Genomic DNA, 27,921 nt, shown 5'->3' with positions numbered 1-27,921 from the left:
TACCCCCAGTGATGGTACTTAACCAGCCTCCATGCCACTTCCCCTCAGGATTTTTGTATCTCATTCACAGACCTCTTATCCTCCCACATGTCTGTTGTCTTCCTCAAAGACTTAGAAATAGGCCAAAAGGAGCTAAGTAAACTCCTGTCTTTATCTCGAAGCTTGTCCCACTGTCTGTGTGGTTGGTCTTCCCGACGGCCATTCTGCCCAGAGCTGTAACCGCTGCCCTGGGCCTCTGCGGCCCCAGCCCCGTGTCCAGCTCACCAGCTCCTACGGGTCCTGCCGGCAGCGTTTCCAGAGCCAGAGCGTCAGTTTCCCTCACCAGGTGGTTTTCCACGGGTTTCACTGGGGTCTGCAGGTGCTGCTCCCCTCCTCCAACGCCTGTCCTCTGCCTCTCATAGAACCTTCCACCATCTGGACCTCGAAGACCCATATCATGGCAACTGGCGAGCTGCTCAGCAAACCTAGAGACCCCTATGCCTGCTGCTGAAGCACTGCACTCCTGCCTTCCTCACTTTTACCCAGGACCTCGGAACCGGATTCTCACCAGGGAATACGAGGCATTTCCTGCAGGGCGTGGCCCACAACAGTCTCTCACGCTTGATCCCTCATGTTCTTCCCCACTTTGCAGACTGGATGCTGAACCCCAGGGTGAGACTGAAAGCCGCCTGATGAAGATGGCAGAGCCTGTCGCCTTGAATTCCTGGAGGGAACACAAGCTGCTTTATCTTAGCTGGGGCAGCTGTAACACAGATACCGTAGACCCGGTGACTTACGCAACAGAAATTCACTACTCATGGTTCTGGGAAATCCAAGGTGAAGGTGCTGGCCAGTTCAGTTCCTGGTGAGGGCCTTCTTCCAGGTTGGCAGACTGATGCCTCCATTGCTGTGTCCTCAGGTGATAAAGAGAGAGACCATCTCTTTTCTAATGAGCCCATGTTGGTCACTTCAGTCGTGTCCAACTCTTTGTGACCCCATGTACTGTATGTAGCCCACCAGGCTCCTCTGTCCATGGCATTCTCCAGGCAACAGTACTGGAGTGGGTCGCCATGCCCTCCTCCAGGGGATCTTCCTGACCCAGGGATCAAACCCATATATCTTATGTCTCCTGCAATGCAGGTGAGTTCTATACCACTTCTTTTCTAAAGGCACTAATATGATTCTCGAGGGCTCCACCCTCATGACCTAACTGCCTCCCCAAAGCCCACCTCCCAATACATCACACTGGAGATTAGAGCTTCAGCATATAAATCTAGGGGCAGAGGACACAAACATTGGGTCCATAGCACTCCCTCCACACCCCCTGCCCCACTCCCCATGACTGAAAAAAAAATACACATTGATCACAATTTTTTTAAATCATCTTTTTACAAAGTTGAGCCTCTGAAATTTTGGAGTTCTGTCACAACAGTTAATTTCATCCTAACTAATAATATGTGTGTAAGGAGAAGGAATTCTAAAATGGATTATGTTCAAATAGTCATCAGGGACATAAAAGTGGGTCACTGGGAAGGGGTGCAGGCTTTGGGGGAGGGGATAAGGAGAATTAAAGTTCCCTCTTCTTTGTGGATACTTTCCTTTACTGTTTCACCCTTTTGGATGCTCTCCAGAATGCTTCCTTCATGGGACCGGAGCTTCTCCTGTGTCTGTGTGTATTGATGGCTAGGAATAAGAAAGTGATCCAGGGAAGAGGAGGCCCTGAGCAGGGTGAGAGAAGTGAATAATGCACTCATCTCTCACATGTGTAGCCCAGTCCTCTCCCCCGCCTCTGCCACCATCCTGTTGGTGCTGTGCTTAGTCGCTCAGTCATGTCCGACTCTTTGCAACCCCATGGACTGTAGCCCACCAGGCTCCATGGGGATTCTCCAGGCAAGAATACTGGAGTAAGTTGCCATGCCCTCCTCCAGGGGATCTTCCCAACCTAGGGACTGAACCCAGGGCTCCCGCGTTGCAGGAAGATTCTTTACCATCTGTACCACCAGGGAAGCCCAAGAATACTGGAATGGGTGGCCTATCCCTTCTCCAGGGGATCTTCCTGATCCAGGAATCGAACCAGTATCTCCCTGCACTGCAGGCAGATTCTTTACCAGCTGAGCTACCAGGGAAGCCCTTCCTGTTGCTAGCAAAAGATGGATATTCTTTCTGTGATGTGCACCCATGAGGGGCCTATAAGCAGCTACTCAGGAATTTGGAACTCTGGATCCTGATCCTCTTTGCCTCCGTCACAACTGGCAGTCTGAGTTAGGTTGGAAAATTGGGCAGTAGCTCAGTGAGAGAGAAAGGTTCAGGACCAAGGCTGTGCGCAGGATCCAGAACCCGGATGGCTGGTGTGTTGTGGGTCATGGTGGGAACAGTGGGTTCTTCCCTGGTGCCATAGAAGCCTGAGTGTCTGGATCTCACTCCCCTAACCAGCATTTCTTTGTTCCTGCTGTAATGGATGATTCTGGCCGTGATGCTGATAAGGAAATTACTTAAGGAGCAAGTCTTTCCCCTCCATTGTGTCTAGCATTGCTCAGGCTAGCATCTCTACTTAGAAACATTATCTCCCTGGATCTCCCAGTCCCTGAGCAGGAGCTGCAGCATATCACCTCTGGGAGATCAAAGTGTTTTATGGATATTATCTCATTAAATCCCCCAACCTTTCCCCTCGGAGTCCAGACACACCCTTCACCCCCCACCCCCGACTCAACATCTCTGCTCCATTCAAACCAGATTGTGAATAATAAATGCTGTGATTTATTGAGAGTCATTTGAAAGGAACGGTAAACGGACCCTCAACTTCTCAGGTCCATCTGAAAGACACCGTCTTAATGTGTGTATGGGAGAGATAATGGCTCTTCTGACACCCACTTACCTGGGGTGCCGGTGATTTATGGTTACCGGGCAGGGCTTCCCAGTTGCCCTGTACTCCCATTGGACAGAGAAGTTCTAAGATCCTTGTTCTTTCCCCGAATGTTGGCATTTCACACCTTTATTCTCCCAGCACTATTCCACCCGCATGCCAGGCATCTAGACATATGTGCTGCTCTGTAAGCGTACCAGTTTTCCCTGGGTTTTCAAAGCTTTGAATAAACTGTTCCCTCTGTCAGAATGCACTCCTCTTAGACCGGCTACACTGTGATCTCCTGCTCATCCCCAAGAACCAGCTCCATTCTCATCTCTTCCATCAGAAATTTTTTGACTTCTAAAGAATGAATTGGTTTTTTTCCTCTGATCTTTGACAATCTCAAACAGAATTGCTACCATTTGTGCCAGGCTTTAGCTATGTGCTGTTCATATATATTATCATTTAATTCACACGACCTCTCTATGAGGTTGGTGATATTACTATAACTAATTTTACTGATAAGGAAAAAAGAAGCCTGAGAAGATTAATAACACTCTTGATGTTCATACAGTAATTAAGAGGTGGAATCAGAATTCAGTGCTGGCACTGGGTCAGACTCCAAAGCCCATGATCTGTTACTCCATAAGCTGCCTCCATTTTTTTTTAAATCACTTGTTGGTCTCTCCATAGGCTTAAGCATCTTAAAGTAAGAGATTATAATCTGTTATACCTATTTCCTAGTACATAGCATAGTATCTGATATGGAAGAGGTGCTTGAGAAATGCTTGTAGAATGAATGAAATTTATTTAAAGAAATTTAAAGAAAGAATGAATATACAGCTTTGCTGCTTCAGAGAAATTTGTTGTGTTTTCATTTGGAAAAATGTTGCCAGATTTCCCTTCTGGTGACAATGTTGGGAAGAAGGATCCCTATGAGGAGAAGAGGATTATATCTCCAGTTAGGCAAATCCAGCAGTCATTAAAATTAGGCTTTAAAATAAAAACTCAGGAAAGGTCTGGGTTTTTTTTTTTTTTTTTTTGGCTGCATTGGGTCTTAGTTGCAGCACTTGGGATCTCTGTTGCATCATACGGGACCTTTTATTGTGGAGCACAAACTCTATAGTTATGATGCCCAGGCTCCAAAGCACATGGGCTTCCCCAACCAGGGATCAAACCTACATCCCCTGCACTGCAAGGTGGATTCTTAACCACTAGGCCACCAGGGAAGTCCCTCAGGGAAGTCTTTGAAGAGTTCATCTTTCCACTGGGCTTCCCCATAGAGTGATTGGAATAGATAGTCTGAGTTCATTCACTTGTTTACTCACTCATTCAACACATTGATAGAGCATGCCCTGTGTGGCAGGCATTGGACTTAGCTCTGGGGCCACACCATTCATCACAGTCATGATTGTTACAGTGAACTTCTATGGTTTGCCCAGCTACCATCTCTTCTGCTAACAGAATCAGTCTTTTCTTTTGGGAAAAACATCTTTCTGAAGCTCAGATTGTGTGTTTTAGGTTTAATTTTCACTTGTTGGCTCTAAGTGTGGGCACGTGCTCAATCATTGCATCGCATCCTCTCTAGCCACGGTGATTGGTTTAGGGATGGGACTGTGACCCACTTTGGGCTAATGCGAGTCAGCAGTGGGACTCCGGAACTATTAGAAAAGTGGTACTTTCTTTTTGCTGGGGCTCCTGATAGTGAGATTAATACAAAGGAAGACAGAGCTGAGATTGTGAGAGAGCAAGAGAGAGTAGGCTGATGGTAGAATTTCACACCTTAGATACAAGCACATCTAAAGAGAGGAGACCCCATGAACTACCCATCTGGGTGAGCCAGTGTATTCCCCCTGTTTGCTTAAGCCCTCTTAAGGTGGGTTTCTTTCACTTGCCAGGGAGTAGGTCTTAAATGATAGCAACATCAGCTTTTGGAAGTGGGGCTTTATAAGTGGCATCCGAAAAACTAGAACCGGCTGAATCATAGTGGCATGCAGAGCACCAAGAATTCCTCAGTTCTTGGCTGGGAAGTTGGAAATCCCAGTAATGTCTCACAGAGCAGCTGGGTTGAACTCTCACATGTACTATCTTGAGACTCGAACTGTGTTTTAGAGATTGAAAAAGGAAATATATTGGAGAGGATCGGCTGCTTCGTAAGGCCTTAAGTAACATCCTGTTAGGATGAAGCAAGCTAAGTGGGAAGGAGACAGAGCCCACCCTGTCTCGGTCAGCTGTCCAGGCCGACAGAGAGGAGTGTGGTGGTTTGGCAAAGCTGGACTCTCTATTCCAAGCTAAACTTAGCTGAAGTGAGGTGAGGGAATCTCAAGACAGAGAGAGAGAAAAGATTGGAACCTAGAGGTAGAATGATATTCACACACTTTACAACATCTTCTTTCTTCCACAGCCTAGAAAGTTATCCTCTGGGATGCAGCCAGGAAGCAAAAGGAATTTTAGCCTTGCCCCTCCCCACACCCATCCCAGTGTATCATCAAAAAGATGGATAGAATTGGAAGGCCTGCTACTAAGGGACTGGAGCCTTCAGACAGTGGTCTAGATTCAAGAACCCATAATTCCGACTTTGGATTTGACTGGCTGCAAAGCAACCAAGAGCTTATTAAGGTTTTAGAAAATTGTAATGCCTGAAAAACACAAAACCTGAAAATGATTATCTGCAACAAAGTGATCGAAGGCATTTCCAGCCCCATGAACTCTAGGAAGAAATGAACAGCCCCGAGAAGGGAAAACCACCCAGTGGCCCTCTTAGCAATGGCTGCAGGGTCAACAGACAAGTCTGTCTAGGGAGAACCAGGGGAGGCAGTCTGCTCGGCCTCCATCACAGGGCGGAAGTGTCCCGGTTATCTCTGCCCACTGTCCTGTTATCCCCATCCATACATGTGTTAGTGTTAATGCTCCACCTCATGATCAGAAGATACTGCTCCCCACTCTCTGTTTTTCTAAGAGGGAGCTCTTCATTGCAGCTCTGTTGTTCTTTCTTCACCACCATGTATGATGTGTTGGGGTGGGGGTGAGGATTTAATATGTCATTTAGCCTTGAGTTTCTAGACAAAGGAAACAACTTATAATGGTATCACCGAGGGCAGCAGTGGGCTTCCCTGGTAGCTCAGCTGGTAAAGAATCTGCCTGCAATGCAGGAGACCCCAGGTTCGATTCCTGGGTCAGGAAGACCCCCTGGAGAAGGGATAGGCTACCCATTCCAGTTTTCATGGGCTTCCCTGGTGGCTCAGATGGTAAAGAATCTTCCCACAGTGTGGCAGACCTGGGTTTGATCCCTAGGTTGGGAAGATCCCCTGGAGGAGGGCATGACAACCCACTCCAGTATTCTTGCCTGGAGAATCCCCATGAACAGAGGAGCCTGGTGGGCTACAGTCCATGGGGTCACACAAGAGTTGGACATGACTGAGCGACTCAGCACAGCACAGCACAGGGCAGCAGTCCCCAGCCTTTTCTAGAGCCAGAGACCAGTTTCATGGAAGACAATTTTTCCAGGAGGGTGGGTGGGGGTGGAGGAGTGGAGAGTAGTTCAGGCAGTAATTCAAGCGGTGTGGGGGATTGTTCAGATAGTGATGCTTAGTGATGAGGGGCCTCCACCGGAGGTTGGAGACCTCTGACCTAGAGGGCTCATAAAAGCCCCAGTGGCTGAACCTCACCTCCCAGAGCTTCTGATTTTGGGTCTGGGTCTGATTCTGGGTCTGAGCTGGTCTGGAGTTCCAAGGTGGTGTGGATGCTGTCATTGTTTTGTCTTATTTTGCTTTTAATTCCTTGGGTAATTCTAGTTTGCTAGAAGTTCTCAGGACTGAGAAGTTGAGTTTTAGACCCTCTAATCTACAAGCATTTATCGAACAGTTAGTATATGCCAGTCCCTGAACTAGGTCCATGTTCATGTCAATTCATATGTATATGTGTGTATATCTATGTGCATGTATACATGAACAAGACAAAGTCCCTGCCCCTGAGACAACCATCACCTAATAGAGGGAAAATCATATAAATTGATAAATTTCCTACAGGATAATGTCCTACAGGGAAATGATTTACTTTGTGGTACAGCAGAAACCAACACAACATTATAAAGCAATTATCCTCCAATTAAAAATAAATTTAAACAAATTTAAAAAATAAATCAGAAACATAATAGCAGAAAGAAAGAGAGAAAAATAAAGAAAGAAAGAGTGTTCACTGTGCCAAGCCTTGATGGCAATGTTGGTCAAAATCTCAGTGCCTAGTGGAAGTGGCTACTCACAGAGAGTGTGTTAAGTCACTTTGGTCTTGTCTGACTCTTTGCAACTCCATGGACTGCAGTCTGTCAGGCTCCTCTGTCCGTGGGATTCTCCAGGTAAGAACACTGGAGTGGGTTGCCATTTCCTCCTCCAGGGGATCTTCCCCATCCAGGGATAGAACCTGCGTCTCTTAGGTCTCCTGCATTGGCAGGTGGGTTCTTTACCACTAGCACCACCTGGGAAGCTATGAGGTGCAAACAGAAAGCTCCAGCAGAAGATGGAGAACCAGTGGCTGAGGTTCCAGGGGGTTCCACACACACTTTCAGGGGTCCCTTGTCTTTGAAGGGAGAGCTCTACATCCAAATGTATAAGTCCCCACACACACACCTGGGCTGAAGGCAGCTGGCTCAGTGTTCCCCAGGAACAAACAACCGCTGTCTGTCCCCACCCCAGCTCAGAGGCCCCCTGCTCAGCCTGTGGGCCCGCCTGCCAGGGGAGGCTGGCGGAGGCCGCCCTGGGCTTGCAGCCGGGGAGCCGATGTGCCAACACACAGCTGCTGACTTTCTTCCCCCCTCCCGTTAAGCTGGGAACATTTCGCACTTTTCTTCTCCAACTCTTTCAAAGCAAGTCATTTTCCTCCTCTGGAAGGTTGCCCATTGTTCATTTGACATTAAAGATAGGTCTTCACTGTTTTCTCTTAAGGCAGCAATTGGTGAAGTTCAGCCGTATTATGCGGACTTGTCAGAAGGATACAACATTATACAAAGGAATGATGTGAAACAAAAATTGCTCTCTCCAACCTTCCCAACCTCTGCTGCATACAGATTTCAAAGCATTTTCTGCCCTCATGTGTGCTTGGCATAGCCTGGGATTGGCGCGGTGGGGGAGGGGGCTGTAATTGAAGGGAGGGGTGGGGTTTGTGGTTCTTCCGGCTGCCAGGGAGGCTCGTGCTGCTGGGAATCGCTCAGTGGACTAGGGGTGGGGGGTGAGGGGGGGCTGAAGAGGATGGAACCGGGAAGGTGGAAAGGAAAACAAATGAGGAAAACCTCTCTCCCCTCATTTTCGTTAGGAATATGGTGACTTCAGGCCTCCAGAATTGTGGGATGGCTGGTTAGTTTCAAAGAGTTGTGAAATCAAAGTGTTAGTTGTGTTTGACTCTGCAACCCCATGGATCGTAGCCCACCAGGCTTCTCTGTCCATGGAATTCTCCAGGCAGAAATACTGGAGTGGGTTGCCATTTCCTCCTCCAGGGGATCTTTCTGACCCAGGGATTAAACATGGATCTCCTATATTACAGGCAGATTCTTTACTTGTAATGAGCCCTGGTGGTCTTCCAGTTCCCGTGGTGAATTCAGAGTTCATTTCCTGCAACTTTTACTCAGAATCACATGGTCCTTGTTGCCACTGGAATGTACTCCGATTATAATTCTGGGCAGAAGCTTGAGTCACTGTCTCCTGGATTCACAATTTCCTCATTCATTGCTTCATTCATGAATTAGCTGTGGGCTCTATTCTCCACTGATGAAACATTTGACCCTTCACATTCCCATGCCTCAGTTTCCTTACCTGTAAAATGGGAATATGAATTAGTTACCACCTAGGGTTGTTGTATGGGTTAAATGGTATAATATGCATACCTAGCATGGTGCCTGGCTGTCTAAGTCCTCAGTAAATGTTTGGTGTGTGCTTTTACTTTTACCATATCAGTCACTGATTAAGGACCACGGGCACTGTTCTGGGCCCTGGAGAGCAGAAGTTGAAGGAGACGAGATGCTGCTTGTATTCTGGTAGGAGAGTAAACCAGGCAGTGATGGTCCAGGATTGGTGGGCAGTACTGGGAAAGAGGTGGACACGAGCTGCCATGGCAGGGGAAGGGGGGACCTACCTGAAGCCAGTTGGGTGGACAGGGCTTCTGGGGGAAGTACCTCTCAAGGGAGACTTAAAGGATAAATGTTGAGGGGATAGTCTCCCTGCCAGAGGGAAGAGCAGTGCAAAGACATGAAAACATCCAGAAGGTTTCCCAGAACTGAGTGCAGACTTAAGTGCCTGGAGCATGATAGGGCTGCTGGGTGGGCAGCTGCAGGAGAGGGGGCTGGAAAGTGAAGTCTGGCCCCTCTAGAAGTGCTCTGGGAGGGAGATAAAAGGCTGGGATTTGGTGCTGAAGATCAGAGGGAAATACTTAATGGGTTTTTAGTAGGGAAGTGGCACGGCCTGATTGAATGGCTCTGGGCGGAGGGTGAGTTGGGTGGATGAGAACCTGGTCAGGAAGATACCGCAGCAACGTAACAGAGCCCTGAAGGGAGGAAGAACTGGGATGTGGCCAAGCAGAGGGAGAGCTGGGTGCTTCTTGGAGATTTAGAAGCTAGAATCTCTACAGCTTGGAAAGAACAGGACCCAGGAGGAGTTGGGGAATGTAGCCCCACCCTACACACCACCAGGTTTATGCATTCAGTGACCCATGAATGATCCTTCCCAGAGATGAAGATGCTGTGTCCTGTTATGGACCTGCTGCCATATTTGAGGTGGGAGTGTCAGGTGGACATGATCGAGAGGCATTTGGGAACTTACTTCCCTGGCGCTAATGGTAAAGAACCTGCCTGCCAGTGCAGGAGACATAAGAGACATGGGTTCGATCCCTGGGCCAGGAAGGTCCCCTGGAGGAAGGCATGGCAACCCACTCCAGTATTCTTGCCTGGAGAATCCCGCGGACAGAAGAGCCTGGCAGGCTACAGTCGGCGGGGTCGCAAAGAGTCAGACATGACTGAAGCAACTTCGCACGTACTGGTGACAGAGTGGATAAGAATCCAGCTGCCAGCACAGGGGCCGTGGGTTTGATCCCTGGTCTGGGAAACTTCCACATGCCTCGGAGCAACTAAGCCTGTGTGCCCCAACTATTAAACCCCTGTGCCTGGAGCCCGTGCTCCGCAACAAAAGAAGCCACTGCAATGAGGAGCCCTGTACACTGCAAGTAGAGAAAGCCCGTGTGCAACAACAAAGATCCAGCACAGCCATAGGTAACTAAATAAGCAGTGTGTACACGTCAAACATTTTTTTTAATAAATTAAAAAAAAATTTTTTTTTTTAAAGAGGCATGTGGGCCTCCACCCTCCCCGGTCACCATTCCTGTCCATACACGCTGTCCTGTTGGGTACTGAAGCCGGCAGGATGGGCCCCTGTGGGATGAGAATCACGGATGAGAAACTGTGAGAGTGAGCAGTATTCACCTGGCGCTTTGCCGTTTACAGCACACTTTCCCTGGGGTTGGAGCATTTGATTCTGCTAACTGCCAGGGCAGGAGGCCCGGCAGAGATGAGCATCCCCACTTCACAGATGGACAAAGAGCGGCATTGAGAGACCTACCCGTGCCTCTGTGGCAGGGTCTGGATTCCGGTCGAAGAACGTCTGGCTCTAAAGCCAGCGCTCTTCCCACTGGCCCAGGAGTCGCTTGACACATGGTAGCCCTGGACTGAGACACAGGGACCCAGTTCCTTTTCACAACGTGGCCTCAGCTTTGCTCTGTGGTCTGAGACAAGTCACTTACCTTGCTCTGGGCTTGAGTCAGTGACTCTGACAAATACAGAGCTTAGAGTGAAGAGCCAAGGCAATCCCTTCCAAGAGGACCAGCTGGGTCTTAGGGCTGAAGGCGCTCTGAGACCACAGGTGTGCCAGGGTGAACCTTGGAAGGGCTAGTTACAGCCCTGGACCCTAGCCTCCATCCAGCACCCTAGGGAAATGATCAGAGAGCCCTTTACTGCACCCTGGGAAGCCAAATGAACCGCCTGTGGAGAGTGTGATTAAAATCCGCAGACACCACCGCTCACCAGCAGGACAGCGCCATCCTCTAGGCTCAGCCACTACTCAAACGCTACTCCCTGGGCCCTCTTTGCCCTTCCCGGGCTCCTCTGTAAGGTTTTAGGCTGAATAGATCACCCTTGTTCCAGTGTTTTGCCGCAGGTCCCCAGGGAACGAAGTACCATTTGTGGAATGAATCGAAAACAGAATTACTCATCTCCCCTGGCTTTTATGTCCACCAGGACTCCACTGAGTGGGGTCTTCACTCCCCAAAGGGACCCGTTCTTTTCCTCCTGGGCATCATTTTTCCCTTGCGAGACTGACTTTGGATTCTGCAGTTTACAATCACAGAAAATCCAAAAGAATTTTCTTATTTTTTATTTTTTTTAAGAGAAGAATAAAAGCCCTCTCCCAGAGGTCACCTATGTCAGGCTCTTCTCTGGGTGGATAGACAGAGCAGGGCCTCAGCCTGGCTTCCTCTGCACTTGTGGGGAGCATGTCTGACTTTCTGGAAGCCTGGGTGGTCTTCTTAGCTCTGCCAAGCAGAAGGAAGACTGAATTTTCCCCAGGATCCATACCTGGGGCTAGAGACCACTTCTTTTCATTTCTTCACCCTCTCAGCTTAATGCGCAGTTTGAACAGAGGAGTCTAAGGAACACAGTCTCTCCAGTGGCCACATGGATGACCCTGGAATTAGGCCACAGCTATCAGTTTTATTTGGCGATCCCAGTTGGATCTCCAAATTATACCTGTAATTTGGTGCACTCCATGTATTACAGAGTCTGTCAGAGAAATCCTATAATTATGTTTTAAGTGACAAAGTTTTAAGGAATAGCTAAATAAATGGAGCTAAATTTAGACCACGATCTCCGTACAATAGAACGAGGCAGGAGTCAGAGATGCGATCAGTCACTGGAAGAAGGAGAATTTTGTCACTATCCAAGAGGTGGCAGCAAAAATTACCTCAATTAACTTGACAAGAAGCCCGTCCTCCTCTGCCAGCCCGCCCAGGAGCCCTGGCACTCACCTTGCCCCTCCTCTGCCAGGATTCTGTGCCTCCCTTACTGAGCTGTCCCGGGCTCCATCTGCTGCTCCCGTCTGGGGCTGATGCCCAGGCCCCAGTCACGTCCTGCCTCCTCCCCAAGAGCCTCCAGCTCGGCATTCCAGAAGGAACAGGGTCAGGAGTTCACGCCTCAAAGAAATCTCAGCACAGATCAGTGCCTCACAGGGAGGCCAGAGGGAAAAGCAAGGGCCTGTGTTCATCCCGTGCAAACTCCATGGGAAACGAGATTTTTCCACAAACCCTAAAATGGAAGATCTCAGGAGAAACTGGATACATACCTTCTCTATATGTCCAAGCTCTTTTTTTGGCTCTGCCACGGGTCGTATGGGACCTTAATTCCCCGAACGGGGATCAAACTGTGGCCCCTGCATTGGAGGCACAGTGTCTTAACCACTGGGCCACCAAGGAAGTCCCTAGGCTTTTATTTTTGAGACTCTCCTCTGTGCTAGATGTTCATGGATGACTGAACGAATGAACATGAATAGATAGGTGTAATAGGTGCATGAATAGATTGATAAAATATTTATTTAGCTCTTGCTGCTACTGCTGCTCAGTCGCTTCAGTCGTGTCCAACTCTGTGCGACCCCATAGACGGCAGCCCACCAGGCTCCCCTGTCCCTGGGATTCTCCAGGCAAGAACACTAGGCCACATATCCTTCTAGGTTCTGGTTTTCCATTTGTGAACAGAAGAGAAGGGCCTGCCTGCTTGTAGCTCACATTCTAATGGAGGTAAGATAATAAACAGGATAAGTGGGGAAGGTGAGTGGTTGGTAGAGGGTCATGAGTGCTAAGAAGAGAGATACAGCAGGAGGAATGAGGAAAGGCGTGATGAGGGCTCTGTCAGCTTTGCAGCTGTGACGGCCAGAGACGACCTCGCTGACAAGGCCTCGTGTGAGAAGGGGCCTGAGGAAGAAGCCCTGTTGCTCTATGGAGGACACACGTTCCAGGCCGAGGGAGTAACGGGTTAGAAGACCCTGTGGTGGGAAATGTTAAGAAGGCTGTTGGAGACATGGAATGACGATTATGGGACAGGAGGTGTTGGAGACGTGAAATATCTCAAACAGATATTTACTATTGAAGTTGCAGTTGTTTAGGCCAGGGATCCGCAAACGAGGTGTTTTTGTGCAGCCTGTGAGCTGGGAATGGTTTTTACATTTTTAAGTGGTTGGAAAGAAAAATCAAGAGGAGAACATTTTGTGACACGTTGAAAACTATATGAAATTCAGATTCTGGAGTCCATAAGTCAGGTTGTATCTATTCATGTACATACTGTCTGTGGCTGCTTGCTTTTGCATACAGGGGCAGGGCTAAAACGTTATGGCAGAGAATGTATGGCCCAGGAAGTTCAAAATATTGTCTATCTGTCCCTATACAGAAACATTCAGCAAGTGGTGGTCTAGGCAGTATGGGAGAGTGGTTATATCCTAGCTGTGGGGTCAGCAGCCCCAGTTCCAGGCTTGAGGTCACCTTGGTGGTTGTATAGTTTTGGGCACTTGGAAACTGTTTGTTTTTTTTTTTCATTCCTAAAATGGGGACAAAAATACCACCCTCTTGGTATAGGGTGAGAATTAAATGAAATAAAGAATATGAAGTCTATAGCAAGTGCTAGATATTCATAGCCATTATAATAATTACATAGTAAAATGTGCAGGTAGGGTAGGGGTGGGGCCCTCATGATGGGATTAGCTCCCTTATAAGAAGAGACCCCAGAGAGCTTGCTCTCTCCTCACTGTATTTGGATACAGCAAAAAGGCAAGAAGCCAGGGAGAGGGTTCTCACCAGAGCCTGACCATGCAGGCACCTTGATCTTTGACTTCCCAGCCTCCCAAACTGTATGAATTAACCATGCACTGCTCAGGCCTCCCAGTCTCTTGCATTATTTTATGGCAGCCCAAGCAGACTAGGACAAGAGAGGAGCAGCTATCTTTACCTGGGGAGCTGGAGATATGGCTGTTGACCATATGACTTCTCAAGGGGGAATCAGATTTCCCCAGGAAAGGAAGGAGGGAAGAGACTTTCTTGGCAGAGGAATATAATATGAAAAGCAGTGGTAGTCTTGAACGAGATGGGGTGTGTGGAGAACAAGGAAAATTCCTGGCACTGAGCACAGTGGTGGATGTGGGAGAAGAGTGTAGGATTGGGGGACCTGAGGCTGCAGAAGCACAATTGTGAGGGGCCTTACATCCCGTCCTCAGGGTGATTGGATTTGTCAAGTTTTGCCATTTGGTTTTTGAAGTGTTCCTCTCTCCACCCCTCAAGGGGTGAAAGGGGAAAGGGGCGAAAAGCCAGCTAGCAGAAACGCCTTCTTGTTCTTTTGCGTCTCAGGTCAGTGGATAGTTCCTCAGCTCCTTCTCTGGGGTTGTGGTTGTTGTTCAGTCGCTAGTCATGTCTGTCTCTCTGTTGTTGGCAGACTGATAATCAGGGGGTTAATCAGTGGTGAACAAGAAAGACAATAGCTCCTGACATCAGGGAGTAAGGAGGGTTCTGAAGAGTAAGGAATTTTGTTTGAAAAAGGAGAAGAAGAGCAAGGAATACAAGGTGCTAAGAAAAAGGTATAACCAGGTGTAACACGGTCAGTTAAGAATTTTTCCCTGAGGACACTGGAAAGTTTTATTTATTTATTTTGGACTGATCGGGGTTCTTTGTTGCTGTTTGGGCTTTTTCTCTAGCTGTGGCGAGCAGAGGCTACTCTCTACTTGCAGGGTGAGGGCTTCTCACTGCGGTGGCGTCTCTTGTTGCGGAGCACAGGCTCTAGGGCCTGAGGGCTTCAGCAGTTGTGGCTCCCAGGCTCTAGAGCACAGGTCCAAACAGTTATGGCACACGGGCTTAGATGCTCCTGGGCATGTGGGATCTTCTGGGACCAGCGATCGTACCTGTGTCTCCTGCATTGGCAGTCAGTTTCTTTGCCACTGAGCCACCAGGGAAGCCTCCTGGAAGGTTTTTGAAGGGTTTTCAATATGGCGGTGATCGTATCAGGCTTGAGTTTTTAATAGATGGCTCTGCTCCTGTGTGCTGGAGGGAGCTCAAATAGAAGAGGCTGTTGCTGTATCCATGGAAGAAATAATGGAAGTTTAGACCAAGTAGTGACCATGGAAATGAAGGAGCACCCCACTGACAAAAAAAAAAGGAACAGAAGGAGGAATTGATCGAGCTTGGTGATTGGGTGTAAGCATGAGGGAATTGGAGGCCACGTGGACAATGACCAGAGACCCTGTGGCTGCATGGATGGTGGTGTCTACTGAGATGGGGATAGGAGAGGACAGGGTTGGGGGTGTGGATGCAGTGGGGATTGGAAATTTAGTATCAGGGACGTTGGTTGGAGATGCCCATGGAGCAATCCAAGCAAGGGTGGCAGCTATGTTGAGGTGTTTGGCTATCTCGTTCCGAAGTTCCTGAGACACATGGGGCTGGAGCTATAAATCAGGGAATCGTTAACAAATGGATGCTGGTACTTCCCTGGTGGTCTAGTGGATAAGACTCCACACTTCCAATGCAGGGGACATGGGTTCCATCCCTGGCCAGAGAAGTAAGGTCCCAGATGCCATGTGGTACTGTCAAAATAAATAGAAGGATGGTAATTTTGGCCCTGCAGTGATTGAGATCACGGAGATCGGTTTGCCCCTGTGCTGCACCCCCCACCCCCCCAGCTGGCAGGATAGTACCCGGCCTCAGGATTAAACCCCCTGTAATATGCTGCCTTTTGCAAACACACACACATACACACAAACAAACAAACAAATGCTTCAGTTCCTGATGACTCAAGTGGCATGTGTCTGGCCCTGATTGTGCAGACAGTTTTACAGGAAGTTGCCAACACAATGAACCATCTGAAGCTTCTAATGAAGCAATTATAGTATGTGGAATGAACAATCAATCAACTGTAAACTCAGTAGTGAGAATTTTACAGGGATCGAGGGTAAATAACGGGCTCCCTGCGGTTACGTCAGAGCAAACTGATCTCTTATTGGAGATGAAATATACATAATAGGGGAACCTCTCCGACCCCTCCCACAACGCAGCACGCAGCGAGAAAAAAACTTCCTGTGGAATACTTCCCCTGTCCTCCCATCAGTGCTGCGCTCTCTCCACATTTTGGGAAGTGATGATTACAAAAGCTCTCTTTACCCTGGAGGGATCTCTACAGGTAATATATTTCAGGGCTCCACGCTTGCTGTTGGATTCTTGTATCTAAAACAGCTAAGAGAGATGTCCAATCTATGGCAACCATTATCGTAGTATTATTTCCTTTGTTCTGTGGCAGCTCTGAATATGTATTAACCTCTGATTCTCACAAGCCTGCAGAATAGGTATTATTAAGATATTAATATATAATGAGGAAGGAGACAGAAAGTGTATATCATCCGTCCTAGGCTTCAGAGCTCAGATGTGGCAAAGTTGGACCAACCCCAGTCTGTCTGAGACCAGAGCACTCCCTCTTGCCCACGAACTGCCACCTGGATCTGAACTCCTTAGATCACCTACCTCTTTGCTGTTCAGCCCATTCTCTTGATCACTGGTCTTAGAAGATTCTTACTGAACTCTCCACCGCTGTCCTAAGTTAACCTCCTAAAGCAGGGGTCCCAGCCTCCAGGATCTAACTCCTGGCGATCTGAGGTGGAACCGATGTAATAGTAATAGAAACACAGTGCTCAATAAATGCAATGCAACTGAATCATCCTGAAGCCACCTCTCACCCCCTGGTCTGTGGAAAACTTTTCTTCCACAAAACCGGTTCCTGGTGCCAAAGAGGCTGGGGACCACTGTTCTAAAGTACTCAAGTGAGGGACTTGGGATGTTTGGGGAAGAGTCATCATGCCCTTTCTCCCCTCAGGAGTAAATGCTTCCAGTATCTTCAGCCTTGTCCCACGTGGCTCACTGGGGCAACCTTCCAAATGGCTATTCCCTCTCTTCTTTCAGACTTCTTTGCTGAAAGATCACCTTCCACTGGACACTGAAAGAGCCAGAAACTCACTTGCCCAGAAGCAAACACTGAGGGTGGATTTGGAACTACTAATAAGGGAATTGGAGAGACAGAGAGGTGAGTGTAGTGGAAAGGTAACGCCTGGATTCCCATCCTGACTTCCACTAGCTGCAGGCAAATTATTTAAATACCCTGGGGCCTCAGTCTTTTCATCTCTAAAATGGGAAGACTATAATTACTACAGGGTTGTTTTAACAACAGAATTGGGTCAAGTATATAACCACACAGAGCTGGACACAGAGAAGTTACCTAGTAAGTGAATATCATTCTTTTATTACTGTTTTACTGAACATAGGACTGCTGTTCCTCATTGAGTTTTACTTAAAAAAAAAAAAAACAACTATTTTATTTTTAGGCTGCATTATTTGGCATGTGGGATCTTAGTTCCCCAACCAGGGATCAAATCCATACCCCCTGCATTGGAGTGCAGAGTCTTAACCACTGGACCACCAGGGAAGTCTCAAATATTACTTTATGCAGTACAAGACATCAGGTTTACACATGAATTAGGCAAAGGGGCATTAACATCTTAATATTCATCAATGTATATAATGCTGCCCTCCCCAAAATACTCCAAGCAGTAATATTGATGTATATGTATTCCTTACCCATCAATTCTTCATCTGTGAGTGCCAAGGAGAAACATTATCCCAACCAGGTGCCATCATTTGTTTAAAGAAAGGGATTCCCTTATTTTAGAAAGAATACTTAGATAAATTGTTTAGTCCTCCTTTCAAAAAGCATATTGGTATTGAAAGCCAAGGATATAGGATTAAAATTTCTTAAGCTTATTTCCATAGGGTGAGTGTGATGAGTAGCTGTATAAAGTTTTTGAAAAAATCTGCTTCAATGAAGGATCAAAATTGGGATTTGTCAGATACCAATAGATGGGTACTCTTTAAAGCAGGGGTTCTTGTGCATGTTTAGAATCATCTGGACCATATGATGAAAGTGCAATTGTATCAATTATCTCAACATTCCAAAGACAGGCCTTGTTCTCTCACGGCATTGCATGCAACATACTCTCTGGGGCACCCAGCCCTCTTGTGATTCCTGTATTATTGGAAATGCCTAAAACTGGGAGCAAACTAGCTTACACAAAAAGATTTATTGGCCAAAGGAGCTGAAAGTTCCAGGAATCTTAGCTAATAATGCCATCAGATATCATGTATGAATGCATATATATATCCCTCTCTTTCTCTCCCCAGGATTCTTTGTATATCTATTATATCCGCTTATTACATTGTGTTGTATTTTGTTTACATGTCTGATGCCCTCCCCACCTCCCATCCAAGAAAGTGAACTTCCTGAGTTCAGAAAAAAATGTCATCTCTTCCTTCGTGTCCCCAGGACCCAACATAGAGCTTGGCCCCTTCGTGGGAACTCAGTAATTATGGAGTTAATAAACAAGTAAAAGAGGATGTCTAAGAGAAGACAGGGCCAGAATGAAGAAGTAAACTTTATTTCTCATTCCCTTGAAAAATCAGGCATCAAATAACACGGAGTATATTGACCCAGAGGGCTTCCCAGGTGGCGCAGGGGTGGGAAATCCGCTGCCAGTGCAGGAGAGGAAAGAGACTCGTGTTCCATCCCTGGGTCAGGAAGATCCCCTGGAGAAGGAAGTGGCGACCCCCTCCAGTATTCTTGCCTGGGAAATCCCATGGACCGAGGAGCCTGGTGGGCCATGGGGGTCACAAAAATTTGGACACAACTGAGCGACTGAGCACACATATTGACCCAGAACCTTTCAGAATAGGCCAGAAATTGTTGAATTCTCATTTTTCCCAGAATGCCCTGTAGCAAATGCAGCTGAACACCTGGGAACGGGAAACTTGCTGCCGCCTCATCCATTTGATTTCAAGATAAGAAACCCTAGACAGATTCCCTCGCCTGCAATTATCCAGGCAGAGCACAGACAAGTTAATATCAACACTCACCTCGATGCCTACACCATTCCCAGAACCCAGAGCAAGGTGTTCTTCCCTCTAATCCTCTGTGGCAGGACAGATGGCACTTACAACCCAGTGGAGCACCTGGGAAATGTTTTTCATGCTACCAATTAAGACGCATTTCCTCCTCTGTGTCCATCACTTGTACCTGTAGGAGCTTCGCCAGGAGCATATTCCATCCAGTTGCTCCCTTTGTCCATTGGGGTGTTTTGCCTCAGATTCAAAAAGTGCTTCAAAGGAAGAAAGTGAGAGTTACATCTGAGCTGTAAGCTTCCTATTATACTCACGGAGGCCCCAGCAAATTTTAATTTTTTTTCAGGCAACTGACAATGACTATGAACCTACTATGTACCAGTAGACATCAGAGGAAAATAAAAGGTCTAATTATTCTACCCCTGAGGAACTCATAGTCCAATGGGATAGATTAGTAAACAGCTAATTAAAATTCATTGTGAAAATGCTTTAAGCAGATATGCTTTGAGTTACTGATGAGCACAGAGAAGAAAAAGGCTCACTAATTTGGAGGAAGGGCCAAAATATAGCCTTTGTCATCGAGAGGGCGTGGGTGTTAGCCCGTATTTATATAAATGTAGTAATTCACATTTTTATAGTATGATATGTTTTTCAAAGCATTTTATTTCATTTTACTCCCCTTCTTCCTTTATGTAGAAATTACTCTTCTCTGTTTTCAGCTTGGGCTTCCCTGGTGGCTTGGTGGTAAAGAATCTATCTGCCAATGCAGGAGACTCAGGTTCGATCCCTGTGTCAGGAAGATGTTCTGGAGAAGGAAATGGCAACTTACTCCCGTATTCTTGCCAGGGAAATTCCATGAACAAAGGAGCCTGGCGGGCTACAGTCCACAGGGTCCCAAAAGAAATGATTTATCCACTAAACAACATTTTCAGTTTAAGCACTTATGGCTTGGAGAGGCTAAGAGATTTGTTCAAAGTGACTAAAAAATGAAAAAGCAGAACTCAGTTAGTTTTTTTGATTTAAGAGTCTATTTGAAGCATACTCTGAGTTGCACAGGGTTCTTAACTGGGAGCAAAAGTTATAAAAACAGGCAAGAAGTCCCCAGCCTGCCGCCATCCCTCTGACACTGGGCTGCAGCCAGCAGGCACAGCGCTGGCCTGGCGGAGGCACCAGCGCAGCCTTCCCTAGGCATTGGGTACCACGGTTCACATACCTGAAACCACCTGTGTGCTTGTGAGGTTTCTTGGACTGCTGCCCCAGATGCTTCTAGAAACTCAGTGTTGTTGTCCCGCCTACTGGCAGGTGGATTCTTGGTGATGCCTGTTTCTTGGGTCTTTAACTTCTAGTAGAGTCTGAAGTTCGTGCACACAAGGATAGAGTCTCCATCAGGTCCCGTAAATGCCAGGAAGGGCCAGGAGGCAAGTGCCTGGCAGTTTCAGTCTCTTTTGTGGGAGGTGGACTCAAGTTTATAAGTTTGGCAACTCCCAACTATGAGAAGGAGGTTTAGAAACCAACCCTTAGCAACACTTTATAGTCTCTCACCATTACCTCTCAGTAGGGCTGGTTTCCTTCTTTAAAAATTATTTTTATTCTGTCTGGCTCAGTTTCGGACTCCCTGAAGCCCTTTTGAACCCAGCATGAACAAGCAAAACCGCTCCTAACTGCCTCCTTCACCGGGCGGCGTGACCACGGCTTCACCATCACAATCATGCCAGAAACAGCTCATTTAATTATTGATCAAACCCATTCATTTAGGTGTGTGGTTAAACCCTCTTCCCTGGACCACTGGCCAAGCCAGCTCTCAAGTTGAATCACTAAGAGCCAGTGACTTTCACTTCTGACCACTGATTGGGAAAGAAGGGCAAAGGGTCCTTACAGTCTTCCTCTGCTAGCAGGGAGCAGAGCTGGTGTCTCCACAAGAGAGGCCATGTGGGGAGCCACACCTGGCATCAGGGCTGTGGTTATTTTTCATCAGTGATGATTCTCAAAGTGCGGGCTCCTGAACCAAAGCAGCAGCACCTGGCAACTTGCTATATGTGGAAATTCTCAAGCTCCACCCTGGGTACTGATTGAGAAATTCTGGAGGAGGGACGTGGCCATCTTGCTTAACCAGCCTTCCAGGTGCCTGTGAAGCATGGTAAGCTTGAGAACCACGGCCGCCGGCCCAGGAGCTGCTTCTGACATGGGCAGCAAGCTTCGTGGACTCTACCGTACTTCAGTTTTCCTCAGTAGACCTGAATGGGACCTGAAGGAACTTCCTTTAAAGCAGTGAGTAAGCCTCTCCCAGATCATCCTCCAGGGAAGTCTGCTCTTTAAAAACATCAGCCTTCAAGTAATCTGGACTGGTAGGACACTTACTTCCACCAAGTAATTAGTGACTAACCCTTGCAGGATTTCATATCCGTTGTCTCATTCTGCCCACATGACAGCCCTGGAAGGGAAGTCATTTTCAAGGTTAGGAAATAGGCTCAGGAAAGTTGATTTAAATGCCCTAGGTCACATAGCTAGGAGGGGCTGAGCTGGTGGCCCCAACACTATGCCAGGGCTATGGACACGACTAGGGACCATTTGGGAGATTTCTCCCACCACTGACGTATGAGAGTCATATCACAGATACCTCAAGTAATCATCTCTGTCTTCTAAGGAAATGTGTCTTTTTCAGTTGGTGAAATTCTCAATTATTCTTTCTTGAGGAGCCTGTCTTTATAAATACAATTTCATACAAATTTCCCATTATCTCTATGGCTTTGTAACAAAAATGATCCAGCAGATGAATGTGTGAGCTAGGCAGTCCATTCTAGGAAAGAAAGACACCAAGCCTGAAAGGTAACCGAACTGCTACCAAACCCAGCTTTGCAGGTTTAGACACAAATAGAATCATTAACCTTCCTGAGTCCTAGGGAAATGAGAGGCTATTTTTCAGATACTCCTAAGCCCTCTCTTTACTTTTATCCCAAATTTTCTGATTCCATCTCATTTTTGCTCCTTTCCTAACCTAGCCTGGAGCCCATGAACATTCACCCCCCTCATTCCATCCCCAACTCCAGACACTCACACACCCACAACCACATACCTACCCACACCCCTTCTCTCCTCTCCCCTCCTTCCTTTTCTCCTGCCTGGGATAAATTCACTGCTTTTTTCCCCTGTGTTCCTGTTCCTGAACCCCTGATGGCTCCCAAATTAAAGTGCTTCCCCATGCTCTGGGTTAGCTTCATTTCACATCCATGCCTTCACCTGTAATAGGGCTTTCAATCCTCAATGCCAAGGTTTCCACTGTCCTGTCTCCTTCTTCTTTTACTCTTTTCTAAAGCTTTGTGCTTTTCCTCTGGTCTCCACTATCTCCATGTCCCACTCATTATCAACAGATGATCTTATATCCTAGGTCACAGACAATAAACAGCCACTAGGCAGGCACTTCCTCCACTCCCTTCCCTGTTGCTTTCTAACTGATCTGTATCTTTACCCATTGTTATGGACCGAATGTTTCTGTCTCCCCAAAAGTTGTATGTGGAGAAGCCAGAGCTCCCAGTGTCAGTGTATCTGGAGACAGGGCCTATAAGCAGATGATTGACGAGATCGTAAAGGCAGGGCCCTGATCCGATAGGATTAGTGTCCTTATGAGAAGCGACATCAGAAAGCATGCGCTGTCTCTGCACGCACACACTGAGGAAAGGCCTTGTGAGGACATAGTGGGAAGTCAGCCCTCTGCAAGCCAGGAATAAGGTTCTCACCAGTCTTGCACTAGTGCCTTCTTTCCCTGAAGTCAGAGCAGCATGGCTGGGCAGGAGCTCAGGGTCAGGGATAGGTTGGAAAGTTGTTGGGTGATCCAGGAATTAGCACAGAGGGAGTAAGGTGAATTGAATAGGCAATAACAACCACAGAACTTAGCAACTTAAAACAGAAGTTGTTATATGTTGTTTCTTATACATCTTCAAAATGAACTGGGCTCAGCAGGACAGTTCTTCTACTGGCCTGACTGGAGGTCACTCATGTGGCCCTTTTCAGTCGACAGGTCAGTAAGGGATCAGCTCAACGGGAATGCTGGGATGACTGGGCCTCCTCCCTTTCCACATAATCTCAGGCCCTCTCTCTCCATGGCTTTTCGATAGACTCTTCAGCAGTGTTGGCAGTCTTCTAACATGGGGGCTTGGAGTTCCCAAGAGCATAAAGGTGGAAGCAGATAGGTCTTCTTAAGCCTTATGCCCCCAAACCACACAGCATCACTTCCTCTGCAGTCTGTTGGTTAATATGTGTCAGAGGACCAGTCTGGATTCTAAGGGAGGGACTGAACAGATTGTGACTCATTGTGAGTCACCACCGTAACAGAATAAACATTTTACATTCCTCAACCTGCACAAAGGTAAGGACTTTCCAGTAGGACTGTGTGCATCAGCTTCTGGGACTCTCTTCTTTTTTTAATGTTTGTTTTTATTTATTTATTTGGCTGTGCTGGGTCTTAGTTGCAGCATGCAGGATCTAGTTCTTCCTGCATTGGGAAAGCAGAGTCTTAGCCACTGGATCACCAGGGAGTCTCTTTTAAAAAAAAAATTATTGGAATTCTTTATTTTGATATAGCTTGAACATTTCTAAGTCCATCTTCTGAAGGATGTATCTACTGAGCTGTAAGAGAGTCCTACTCTTTTATATGCTACTCTTTTTCAGATGACTTCACATCTTTTTTTGAGGAGAAAAGTTATTTCCAAGTCCTCAATAGAACATCATTTAGCTTTTAAGTAGTGCAATTATGATTTTAGGGAACTCTCAGCTCAATAGCTTCACCTCCCATGTCAGGATTTCAGAACCAGCACACACTGCAGCTTCAACTGTTTTCAGTGGCATTTAAAAGGCTATGGGTATTTAGCAAATAAGCTAGCATAAGATTTTGAGTTAGCTCAAGTATTTTCCATATTCCACACACACCCACCTCAACATTTCTAATATACCATGGGAACTTTCTATCATTCCAGACAGCAGCTAGGGCAGTCTAAGCTCACTGCCTCAAGGAAGGGAGGCTACAATCATACAAAGAGAACAAAGGCATCAGTTCTCAATCTTGAGTTTCAAAGAGCCTTTTCAAAGTCCTGGCAAAGAAAACAGGTTGATAGAAAAGGTTTCTGAGTTTCAAAAACTTGGCTTTTCTTGTGCCAAGAGCCATATGCTATGATATTTATAATAGATTTAGGGAGATTATGTGATATATAAAAAATAAATGTTAAAATATTTTTAAAAGTTCATGGTCTAGTTGTGTAGAGTCTATAGAGCTTTCACAGGCTACATGTATGGAGACCAAGGGGTCCTAGGAGAAGCAGCAGAGTAGGAGTATTTCTGAGAGGGACCCCTAAACATGGCTCAGCTCAGCAATGTTCCCGGATCGGTTCTCTGCAAGCAAACTCAGGTGAAGTTAGAAGTGCAAAATGCTGACACAGAATTAGCATCGGAGAAATTAAAGATAAGAAAGCAGCACTGGGCCAAGGGGGAAGTAAACTGGGATGCGAGCCTGACAAGAGCCATGGAGCCAGTATCACTCACCCATGGACTCTGGTTCGGTGAAATGGCTGAACCTTTATATCTCCACCTTAGTCTTCAGCACAAGATGCTCTGGGAAGGGCATGACCTTGAGAGAGGTGGCTGTTTGCATCTCAGAGGAGCTGACAGCTGGAGGCCATCTGCTGACTCGCTCACTCCCTGCAGCTGGGCTGCAAGTCCTTCCATGACAAGGGATCCAGGCTGCAGCGTGTCTGCACGTTTACCATGCTAATCCTCTCCTCTCTGAGCTTAATCCCAGGCCGGGAGCTGATCAAATGCTTGGATAGTTTTGGAAAGCCTGCAGTAAGGGCCTGGTCAGAACTCCCCAAACACAAGCCCAGAGAGGCAGTGCAGGGACTGAAGTGGAAGTGGAATGGCAGCAGGACACAGGACTGAGTGTGGCCCCACGGCCATGGAGGACTGTCTGCAAGCTCCCTGCATCCCCAAGAGCCCCAGTGACGGTTGACCCTCTGTTGAGGGTCAGACATGGGCTGCTTGGATCCACTGACATCTGGTGTTTCTGGTGGGTAGGGGACATCTCAGCTGAAAAAGACTATAAAACACAAAGTTCTTCTTAGTAGATTCCAGCCAGGACAGATGACAGTTGTAAACCATATCCCACTCCCCCTTTTCTGTCTGGGGCCATGATTCTATAAAGTCCCTCCTATAATGCTATGTCTATCAACTTAGATAAATCTCAGGTCATGAGCTGAAGGAAGGGGTAGGGAAAATCCAAATTGACTGAGTTTAAACTAGAGGTAGCATTCAGTTCAGTTCAGTTCGGTCACTCAGTTGTGTCCGACTCCTTGTGACTCCATGAATCACAGCACGCCAGGCCTCCCTGTCCATCACCAACTCCCGGAGTTCACTCGGACTCACGTCCATCGAGTCGGTGATGCCATCCAGCCATCTCATCCTCTATCATCCCCTTCTCCTCCTGCCCCCAATCCCTCCCAGCATCAGAGTCTTTTCCAATGAGTCAACTCTTTGCATGAGGTGGACAAAGTACTGGAGTTTCAGCTTTAGCATCATTCCTTCCAAAGAACATCCAGCATTGATCTCCTTCAAAATGGACTGGTTGGATCTCCTTGCAGTCCAAGGGACTCTCAAGAGTCTTCTCCAATACCAGTTCAAAAGCATCAATTCTTCGTCGCTCAGCTTTCTTCACAGTCTAACTCTCACATCCATACATGACCACTGGAAAAACCATAGCCTTGACTAGATGGACCTTTGTTGGCAAAGTAATGTCTCTCCTTTTGAATATGCTATCTAGGTTGGTCATAACTTTCCTTCCAAGGAGTAAGCGTCTTTTAATTTCTTGGCTGCAATCACCATCTGCAGTGATTTTGGAGCCCAAAAAAATAAAGTCTGTCACTGTTTCCACTGTTTCCCCATCTATTTCCCATGAAGTGATGGGACCAGATACCATGATCTTCGTTTTCTGAATATTGAGCTTTAAGCCAACTTTTTCACTCTCCTCTTTCATTTTCATCAAGAGGCTTTTTAGTTCCTCTTCACTTTCTGTCATAAGGGTGGTGTCATCTGCATATCTGAGGTTATTGATATTTCTCCCGGCAATCTTGATTCCAGCTTGTGCTTCCGCCAGCCCAGCGTTTCTCGTGATGTATTCTGCATATAAGTTAAATAAGCAGGGTGACAATATACAGCCTTGATGTACTCCTTTTTCCTATTTGGAACCAGTCTGTTGTTCCATGTCCAGTTCTAACTGTTGCTTCCTGACCTGCACATAGGTTTCTCAAGAAGCAGGTCAGGTGGTCTGATATGAGGTAGCATAGAAAACCCCTAAGTGATTTAGTGTATTTAGAATTAAGTAGGTTTGAGTTCGGAGCTTCCCTGGTGGCTCAGTTGGTAAAGAATCTGCCTGCAGTATAGGAGACTCAGGTTCAATCCCTGGGTTGGGAAGATCCCCTGGAGAAAGGAATGGCAAGTTCACTATGCTTGCCTGGAAAATTCCAAGGACAGAGGAGCCTGGCAGGCTACAGTCCATGGGGTCACAAGAGTCAAGACACTTCAGTGACTCAACCACTACCATTAGACAACATGGGGGTTCCAGATAGATACTAAGTTTAATTATAAGAAAATATTGTTAATTATATTTTTGATTCATTTGTGCCAAAGACTGAAAATTCGTGCTGGTATATAGATATGAAAAGATCATAGAAGGAATCATTGCTTCAGTCAATTGCAGAGCTGGAATGTAAGCCAGTGATGAAAAGATCCAGGGTTGCTCTTGGCCAAGTGTGTGGTGCAACTGGGGATGCTGTCTCAGAACTAGATGCTCAGATACTGCTGGGAAGGGCTATTAGGAGATGATTTCTGGAAATCGACTTGGATACATATACATATAATCAAGACATTAAATTATTTGTGTTTTGCAACTCTACTTTTGGGTATCTGGCTTAAGAAAATAGCCAGCTATCATTCTGACTGCTGTACAAAGAAGAGAGAAAGCCAGGAAATGGGTTAGGAAATGGTCTTATGAAATTGCAGGCAACAGGGCTTCCGTGGTGGCTCAGTGGTAAAGAATCCATCTGCCAATGCAGGAGACACAGGTTCGATACCTGGGCTGGGAAGGTCCCACATGCCACGGAGCAACTGAGCTCTTGCACCACAGCTATTGAGCCTGTGCTCTAAAGCCCAGGAACTGCAAGTGCTGAGCTCATGTGTCCTAGTGCCCGTGCTCCATAACAAGAGAGGTCACTGCAATGAGAAGCCCACAAACGCCACAACTAGAGAAAAACCCACGCAGCAATGGAGACCCAGCACAGCCAAAAATAAATAAAAAATTTTTTTTTAATTCCAGGCAACAGATATTGGCTTCTTGCACTTGGGGTATGGCAGTAAAGATGCAGGATGTATAGGAAACTGGGATTTTTTTGGAGGTAAGGTTAAGACTTGCTGATGGATAACGTGTGGGAAGGTTAGGTCATGATGTCTTCTAATTTTGGGTTTAGTAACTGGGTGACTAACAGTGGTGTTTATTGGGGAAGATCCAAGGGGGAAACAGTTCTTCGAGGAGAGGGTAGAAAGCAAGAGGTTTACTGTGGCCACACTGAGTTTCTAATGCTATTAAATACCCACAGGGCTTTATCCCTTGACACCTAGTCTGGATCTTGGTGGACAGGAGGAGGCTGGAGATATTAATTTGAGAATCATGTGCATAAAGACAACATTTAAATCCCTGGGACTAGAGGCAAGCATTTACTGAGTGAGTTACTGACTGTAGATAGAGTGAATCAAATGGGTGATAGGATCAAGTGTGTGATAAGATTATTATAGATTTTTATTTTCTTCTTTATTGTTCTCTATACTTTCCAAGGTGTTTACAATGAAAAGATATTACTTTTATAATCAGAAAACAAGTCCTAATAAACCTGCTGCTGCCACTCAGAAACATAGCCATACCACCTCCCTGCTCCTTTTCTCCGAAAAAGTATTTCACCCAGGTAAGGCCTTAAACGCATTAGTGTGAGTGTTTAATTGGGAATCTTAGAGACAGTGTTTGCATGAAAATCAACATCCTCATCTCTTCCGAGTGCAAATGAGCCACT

The 27,921-nt window shown here is 46.7% G+C and overlaps 1 long non-coding RNA gene across 3 annotated transcripts; it reads right to left on the bottom strand.

The window, feature by feature from the left end:
• Window positions 1-8,404: 8,404 nt before the first annotated feature.
• LOC123332943 lies at window positions 8,405-20,706 on the bottom strand. Of its 3 annotated transcripts, none has more exons than XR_006550129.1 (3): window positions 20,034-20,706; window positions 18,836-19,077; window positions 8,405-8,628 (listed from the first exon to the last, which is right to left on the bottom strand). It is a non-coding gene; the product is annotated as an uncharacterized LOC123332943 (long non-coding RNA). The 3 variants fall into 3 exon arrangements; XR_006550127.1 differs by lacking the exon at window positions 8,405-8,628 and adding an exon at window positions 18,340-18,572 and having other exon boundaries at window positions 20,034-20,699; XR_006550128.1 differs by lacking the exon at window positions 8,405-8,628 and adding an exon at window positions 18,340-18,572 and having other exon boundaries at window positions 18,996-19,077; window positions 20,034-20,682.
• Window positions 20,707-27,921: the final 7,215 nt, after the last annotated feature.

Source organism: Bubalus bubalis, chromosome 3 (genome assembly GCF_019923935.1).
Source record: "Bubalus bubalis isolate 160015118507 breed Murrah chromosome 3, NDDB_SH_1, whole genome shotgun sequence".
Lineage (NCBI taxonomy): Eukaryota > Metazoa > Chordata > Mammalia > Artiodactyla > Bovidae > Bubalus > Bubalus bubalis.
This window is presented reverse-complemented; position numbering and strand designations above follow the sequence as displayed.